Source organism: Globicephala melas, chromosome 1, assembly GCF_963455315.2.
Source record: "Globicephala melas chromosome 1, mGloMel1.2, whole genome shotgun sequence".
Taxonomy (NCBI): Eukaryota; Metazoa; Chordata; class Mammalia; order Artiodactyla; family Delphinidae; genus Globicephala; species Globicephala melas.
Window position 1 is genome coordinate 81879806 of NC_083314.1, and position 8054 is coordinate 81887859.

Here is an 8054-nt window from a genome sequence, read left to right on the forward strand (position 1 = left end):
CCTTTTGATAAGATCCTAATAGTCTTTGAGACCTTTCCTGATATCAGTATGACAAGGTGCTTCTGTCTCACCTTGAATATTTTCTGCCCGAGTTGGACTCAGTCATTTCTCTAAGAATCTCTGGTTTCTTTTTGTGCAAAACATTATTCTCAAGTCAAATTGTGTAACCTAAAGATACTCATTGGAATTGGTTTATTTCTAGGTCTTTCCAGTGGACAGAGCTAGGAAATACTCATATTTGTATGTATTCATGTATTCACTTATATCCACATTCACAATTCAAATTCAGAACTACAGGCTTTTTATTGAACGTCTATCGTACATCTGCATCTCTTTTCTCTAATACCAGTATTTTTGTTTTTAAGGACACTGGGACTAATAGAAATACGATATTTCATACAGTCTCCTTTGCTTTTTCCTACATTACATGGACAAAAGAATAAAGAAATACTAACAATGCCAATAACAACACAATTGAAGAAAGCAGTTTTTAAATTCTGTCCCTGTCCTGGGGTACATATAAATTATTGTGTTTTATAGCCTCTTGGGAGAGTTCTTATCCATATGCTTGTTTCACAAAAGGCATACACAGGTTCCTTTGTTACATTGTGCTTTCAATGTCTAGAGGCGACATTTTAAAAATTAATTTAATTTTATAATGATAAAAAAATGAATGTGGTTTCCAACTCAAATCAAACCAAACAAGGCATATTCACTATAGTCTAGCCTGGACTTAAGATCTGCACGTGTCTCAAAGACCTGGGTGGATGTGGGTCAGGGATCCCTGGTCTCCTCAGACGCCGGAATCCTTGGCCTTCCTCCTCCTTCAGGCTGAGCTTGGGACGAAAGGACGAGGTTTCCTGGAGTCAAGGTTCAAATCTTAGCCTAACAGCGGCTTTCCGTGTCCAATGGAGACTTAGAAGCGAGAAATTCTGAATAAAATGGGAGTAAACTGGGATAGGATCCATTAATATTCGGAATAATAGGGCACCTGAATACAATACAGTACTTCCCATCCAGGTCTGGAACCCTCGACCCGAAAGCTAAGACGCTGTCACCCTGGCTGCTCAGCGACGTCACAGCCCCGCACCGCGACCCTTTACTCACAGGGACCAGCGCGCAGTTACAAGACGTGCGGTGCGAAGCCCCCTCGCGAGGCAGGACTCAGTGGGCGCAGCCTCTGCCTCTTGCCCCCGAGACCCAGGGTGACCCGACGAGGGGGTGCCACCGGCTCGGTCACTGCGCCCCTGGACGGCGGGGCCGGGGCCTCCGATGGCCAGCGACGGGCAGAGTCGCCAGGGTGCAGCGGGGACGCCGCGGACTCGTCCCCCCACCTGCCCGCCATGGCGTCCCGCGCGCCGCGTGGAGCTCCTCTTCAGGAGGAGGCGGCAGAGCGCGGGGGACGCGGCTGCAAGGCGTGGGCGGCGGCAGGAGGATCGCGGGTCCGGGGAGCCTCCTTCTCGTGACCCAGACGGTCGGGTCCGAGAGCAGGACTGAGGAGGACACGGGGGCGGGAAAGCGCGTCCACGCCGCTAGCCTCTGAGGCGCGAGTTCGCTTTCGGGAGGAGACCGAGTAAAAGACGGCTGGGCGCTGCCTGAAGAGAAAGGTCCCACCGAGATTTGAACTCGGATCGCTGGATTCAGAGTCCAGAGTGCTCACCATTACACCATGGAACCCGCTGCCAGGCATCCTGCTGCTCCCGCCACTGAACCTGGCTGCGCACAGCCCCGAGAGCCCAGGAGCTGCCTCCCGCCGGGCGCTCTCGTCACTCCGCCCCGAGCCCGCTTCCTCCGCGACGCCAGGAGGCGCCTGACTCGCCTGCCCTCGGCCGTCTCTTCAGGTTAGTTTGTCGTGGAATGAGATGAACTCCATTCGGGGTGAGCTACAGGGAAGGGCTTTTAGGGCTCCCCCAAATCCACCTGCTCTGCCGGCATTTCTAGAGTTTTCTGCCCTCAGGTAAAATTCCCGCGAGGAAAAAAAAAAAAAGGTTCCTTTCCTCTTCTTTCCAAGTGTCCTATTCCCGCTGCCCTGGGAGCTCTGAAGACCCTCAGAACAGCCCCTGGGACTTCGTGGGATGTCCCCTCCCTGGGACCCCAGGTCCAAGGGTAGAGTCGCTGGGTGCTGGGGGCTTTGCCGGGGGATCCGGCCGCACACGTCGCACTGCAAGCGCCCAGGGCGGCTCATGGCCTGCCCGGTTATGTGACACAAGGTCCTCTGCTGAAGGCGCGGTGAGGCCAAACAAAAGGAAATGCTGGAGGAAGGTATATTGCAGGGCCACGCACGGAGAAAGGGGACTCCTGCTCAAAAGACAAACTCCCTGATAGGTTGTGAGGCAGGAGATAGATGGGCTCCAGGCTACACGTTTAAAAGTGCCCTCTTGTTCACACTTCCTGGGGTGAGAAGAAGATGGGCTCCAGGCCCGACATTCATCACCAGTCCCCTGTTTACATTTACTGAAGCAAGAGACAAACGGGCTCCAGGACTACATATTTATGACCTGACTCCTGTCTATATTTCGAGATCTGTACCTGAATATAAAAGCCAGCAACAGGGCTTCCCTGGTGGCGCAGTGGTTGAGAGTCCTGCCGATGCAGGGGACGCGGGTTCGTGCCCCGGTCCGGGAAGATCCCACATGCCACGGAGCGGCTGGGCCCGTGAGCCATGGCCGCTGAGCCTGCGCGTCCGGAGCCTGTGCTCCGTGACGGGAGAGGCCACAACAGTGAGAGGCCCGCGTACCACAAAAAAAAAAAAACAAAACAAAAAATCCCAGCAACAGAAATAGGGTAAATAACCAGACACTGGATATTTTTATGGCAGGGACAGAGTGGGACTAAACCCTGTTAGAAGATCAAGTGGTCATCCATTTCCCATCCTTGGGGCAAGGGAAACATTGCACCTTGGGGGGTCAAAAAGGAGGGGGCACCACCCCATAATATGTGATGCTAAAGCCATGTAATGCTAAGGCCTCTGGGCTGTAATCCATCTTGGAAAAAAAGTTGCTCACGTGTGTTGGGGAGCGTCCTAGGGCAGGTCAGGTGTGGAAAAAGAAACCAGATAATTGGCCAAAGGTAAACAAAGACCTGGAAGAACTGCAGTATATAAATGACTTAATGGCCTCTTTACTGCGCTCCTCCTCATTAGGGAGGACGCCCACACCCTTCCTCTCTGGGTGGGCATCTCTGCCTTGCTTATATCTTCACTAAACAGTTTCTCTGTGTGCTCTCCCACTTCTTGTTGTGCTATGTCTCTAATAATAAACTTTGTACCTGTTTCTACAGTTTTACCTCCATGAGAAATTCATTTTTCACTGGGGGCAAGAGCCAGGGGGCGTGGTGGCTAAGATTCCTAGTTTTCATCCAGGCTACCCAGGTGCAATTCCTGGGCAGGGAATTAAGATCTTGCTTCACGCCCCCCACTCACTGCTGCCTCTCAGAGATCAGTTTCAGGGAAGAGTTTTTATAGGCAAAATTTGGGGTGCGGGGGTGGCTGCAGAGTGTGTGACATTCCTCTGACTGGTTGGTGGTGAGGTGACAGGGTGGTGTTCTAGGAATCTCAATCAGCCTCTGGTTCCAACCAATCTGGGGTCCAGGTTCTTGCACCCACTGTGAATTTACCATCCTCCCGACCCGGGTGGGTCCCTAGTTCCTGTAGAAGACCTCAAGAGACCTGTATCAGATAGTTATGTATATTCCTTGAGGAGGAAACTGCACCCTGCCCCGTGGCTGCATTATTGTTTCTTGACAGCCTTTCCTTTGTTTCTGCATTTCCTCAGTCCTCTCATTAGTAACTATTTGAATCTGCGCTTGGGAACTCCCTGAGGAGGCTGAAACCTTTTTCCTACAAACAAGAAATGGGGGATATGGAAAGGCTTTTGTACATGGGAGAGACCCACAGGGTCCTGCTCAATTTCAGTGCCCTGTTTTCTTTGATACTTCTCAGTCTTGAGAGGAACAAAGGTGTCAGACAAGAAAAGGAATAATATTTTTGATAGGTTAAAAATAAACTCCCCAGAGGAACTTGTTAAGGGGATGTGGTTTCAAGGTGTGGTCAGGTGTAATCCTATTATAGGATTTGGGCTTTAGTTGGGTGATTTGTGGGAAGATGGGAGGAAGCAGGGTTTGCTCCATATTGAATACTGTTAGCATGGGCAATTCTATGATTGGAATAAGAAAGTAACAGTCATTTCCTTATGAAAAGAGGAAGATGTTTAAAATTTTGTAGGTTGCACAGTGACCTTGTTTTTCTCTGTGACTGGACAAAATTCTGAGGTAGCCTGTCTGTAGTTGATATTCTGTATCTGACATTGTTTATTTCCAACATGAGAACAAATCAGTCAGGCTGTGAAATCCCTATAACAGAGAACAAGAAAAGAGAGCACTCTGGTCTTTTAAGCTGTAGGTGCAAACCTGACTGGGTATCAGAGTGACTTTAACAAAGTTTCTGGAATTTTCTGTAGCTCAATTTCTCACTTAAAAATGGGACAAATAGGAGTTCTTCCTACGTGGGTTGTCCTAGGTTTTAAATGAGAAGTGCAGGTAAAGCATTAAGCCCGGTGCCTAGCACATAGTAAATACTCAATACATGTTAGCTTTTATCAGTCCATCACTCTCAGCATTTTTATCATCTGCCTTATTCTTTTAAATAACTGCAGACCCTTTCAGGGTATGAATGGATTATTATAAATAAATGTTCTCCAGTTGATGGACATGAAATTGACTCCAGTGTTTATTTATACACATAATACTGCAGGGGACATCTACGTGTCTATATCTAATCCAGTAATATCTTGGTATACTCCGGGGATTGGTTCCAGGACCCCTGTTCATACTGCAGATGCTCAAGTTCGTTATATAAAGTGGTGTAGTGTTTGCATGTAACCTATGCACATCTTCCTGTATACTTTAAATCATCTCTAAATTACTTAAGTTAAACACCTAATACTATGTAAATTCTAGGCAAATGTAACAGGGAAGAGCCAATTTTGACTCCATGTTGGATCTGTTTCTTTGACTTTAGCCTTTGCTTTTCGTTGCTTTTGTTATTATAATCATACATAATGGCCCGACTCAGGGAACTCTACCCAGCTGTGAATGGCTGCAAGAAAGAAGAAATTAACACATCCCCTCTCTGAGGCTGGCCATTCCAGATGTTTTGCAAGACTGATGGTCTTTTTACTTCCTCACAGCTTCTCCCTCTCTGATTCTATAAAAGAAATGGGCATCCAGACCCCGATAAGATAGTTATTTTGAGACACTAGTCTGCCATTTTCTCATTCGGCGGGCTTTCCAAATAAAGTCATATTCCTTGCCTCAACACCTTGTCTCTGATTTATTGGCCTGTCATGAGGCGAGCAGAGCGAGCTTGGACTTGGTAAAGCAAATATGCCCAACAAATGTAAGTTTTGCTTTTGGAACTTTCTGGAAAATTTTTTCTGAATATTTTAATACATGGTTTTTGAATTTTTGGATGACCAACCCATGGATACTGAGGGCCAACTATTTTCCATCACTGCTTGTGTATTTCTCTAATAGCTATTCCTGTAAAGGCAATTGCTCAGTTTAGAAATATACTTGTACATACATATCTAATTTTGCTAATGCCTTCCCTATTTCCTTGAAAAGATGCTTTACCAATTCATATTTCCAATCATTTATGAGAATACTCTTTTTCTTCATACTCTTGCCACACGGAATAGCTTCTGTACCTACCATTTATTTATTGCGGTACGCGGGCCTCTCACTGCTGTGGCCTCTGCCGCTGCGGAGCACAGGCTCCGGACGCGCAGACCTAGCGGTCATGGCCCACGGGCCCAGCCGCTCCGCGGCACGCGGTATCCTCCCGGACCGGGGCACGAACCCGCGCCCCCTGCATCAGCAGGCAGACTCCCAACCACTGCGCCACCAGGGAAGCCCCCTACCATTTATTTTTGCCAACAATCAACCCTTATTGAGAGATTTCAAGTGAGTTCACACTCATTGACTTAAGTGACATCCTGGACAAGCTTAAATCCTATGATTTTTCTCTGTTCTATTTTACGACTACTCTATTTTCTCAGATAATCTGAGCCAAGTGCAGTGTAAATATATCACTGTTGCTTGGTGGCTGCTGTTGCCTGCGCGGTTTGATACTGAGTAGGGCCCTGTGGGGCTCCTGGGCACAAAGCCTTTCTGTGTCCCCCATTTCTTTGATTACAGGAAATAGCCTTCATTCAGGCTCCATGACCTTCCAACGGGCAGATTCAAGCAGTTGCTAATTAGGGAAGGGAGGGTATGTGAGACCAGGGAGAAACAGTCAAGAGAAACAATAGTGAAGCCTTGGGGCAAGGTCCTGGTTTTCCATCCAACAGATACACACAAAGATATAATTGAGCTGTTTTGCAGATACTTGAAACCCCCTCCACCTGGAAGAAGTTAAGGATTAACGATGGTATGCTGCCCACAAGCACACAGACCCCACACCTGTTGGAACCTGAAGGTTGATGATGCTGACTCCTACTTATCTCACCACCAACCCATCAGAAGAATGTCCCCAAGCTGATCACGCCCTCTTTGAACAATTACTATAAAACTTCTCACCATCCTCTCCGGAGGTGGGGTTGGGGTGGGTGGGGCACAGTTTTTGAGGCGCTAGCCTGCTGTGTTCCCTCTGCCTGGCAAAGAAATAAAGCTACTGTTTCTCTTTCCTCCGAAATTCTCTCTCCATATTTCTATTCAGCACCGGGGTACAGAAGCCGAGATTTCACACATTCTCCTTGGAAGGAAGTCACTCTATGCAGCCTACACTTGAGGAATGGAGAGTTATGCTCCAACTCCTGAAGGGCAGAGTATTTATGTAAGTTGTTTGAAATTCTTCTGTATGGGAGTTTTCTCTATTCTACCCCTCTTATTATTCTGTCACTTATTTATATCAGTATGGACTCATGGGTATTTTTTATACTTTATATTATAGTCCAATACTAGGTTATTTATATTGTTGTTCAAATTGTTCCAGCTTTGGCCTTTGTAACCACTTTCAGTTGGTTCCTGTGTCCCTGTGACATACCCTCATCAGCTTGCTTTTTGAGCACTTCCTTACTTTCTGGCACTACAAGAAAGCATTTTTTTTTCTTCTATAATATAATTGGGAAAATGATATAACCTCTCAATATAATTACAGAAGCAAGATGTTGTAAATTGATGAATATTAATACACATTCATCCGTAACTAGGGCTTTGTATCTTGAGTTGTTTAGAGTTCACTTTCCTATTCACATCCTACTATTACCTTGGTTTAGAATTTAACCAATGATTTTTTTTTGGTAACCTTTCATATTATAAGTAAAATGAGAGCATCAGTGAACTTAGAATTACATGCCTTTTATTTAAAGAGGAAACTGGGGTACTTATTAGTGATAACTAGGAATTATATTATCAAAAGACTGTTAATTCAAAAAACTTCCATGCTGAAAGAGGCAAATTTATATGTTAAAAGAAGGAAATGAAAAAGAAGCAGCTTTCAATTTACTTTTGAACCAGAATAGTCTGCAGATTAAAAGATACTAGGTCCATTTTAATAGAGGATAAATCCCCAGTATCACAAGGATTATGGAAGAAAAAAGACCTTCTAATACTCAAAAAGCATTTCCACAGGTGTAATTAGGCAAAATAGCAGGGAATTGTACAAATAGTTATATGATTAAGAGGAAGTTGTCATTCTCACATTTCTGGTTCTCGTGTTTATTGTACCTTGGGAAAGATAAAAATTTCTAATGTTGTTCTTTCAGATGTTCAAATTTATTCTTTGGTTAAGCAATAGGCAGCAATCCCAAACTGTATTACACCGTAGCTTACTTATGAACACACTTGGCCGGTATATCCAGTAGCTTTCTTCATGAAATTCAGTGTGCCCAACAACTAACACTTAGTTTACTTCTTGGAAAGACAAGAACAGAGCAAAAGTTCCATGAGTGAGAAAACAGAATCAACAGCAGCACTTGGATGTCAACTGGAGTCCCTGGTTTTCATTTTATTTGCTTTGTTTTTCATAACTACAATGTCTGACATAAGAAGAACTG

General features: G+C 45.7%; 1 non-coding gene across 1 annotated transcript; it reads right to left on the reverse strand.

The window, feature by feature from the left end:
* Nucleotides 1-1605: 1605 nt before the first annotated feature.
* On the reverse strand, nt 1606-1677 carry TRNAQ-CUG (transfer RNA glutamine (anticodon CUG)). Its single transcript has one exon. It is a non-coding gene; the product is annotated as a tRNA-Gln (tRNA).
* Between the last annotated feature and the right edge of the window lie 6377 nt (nt 1678-8054).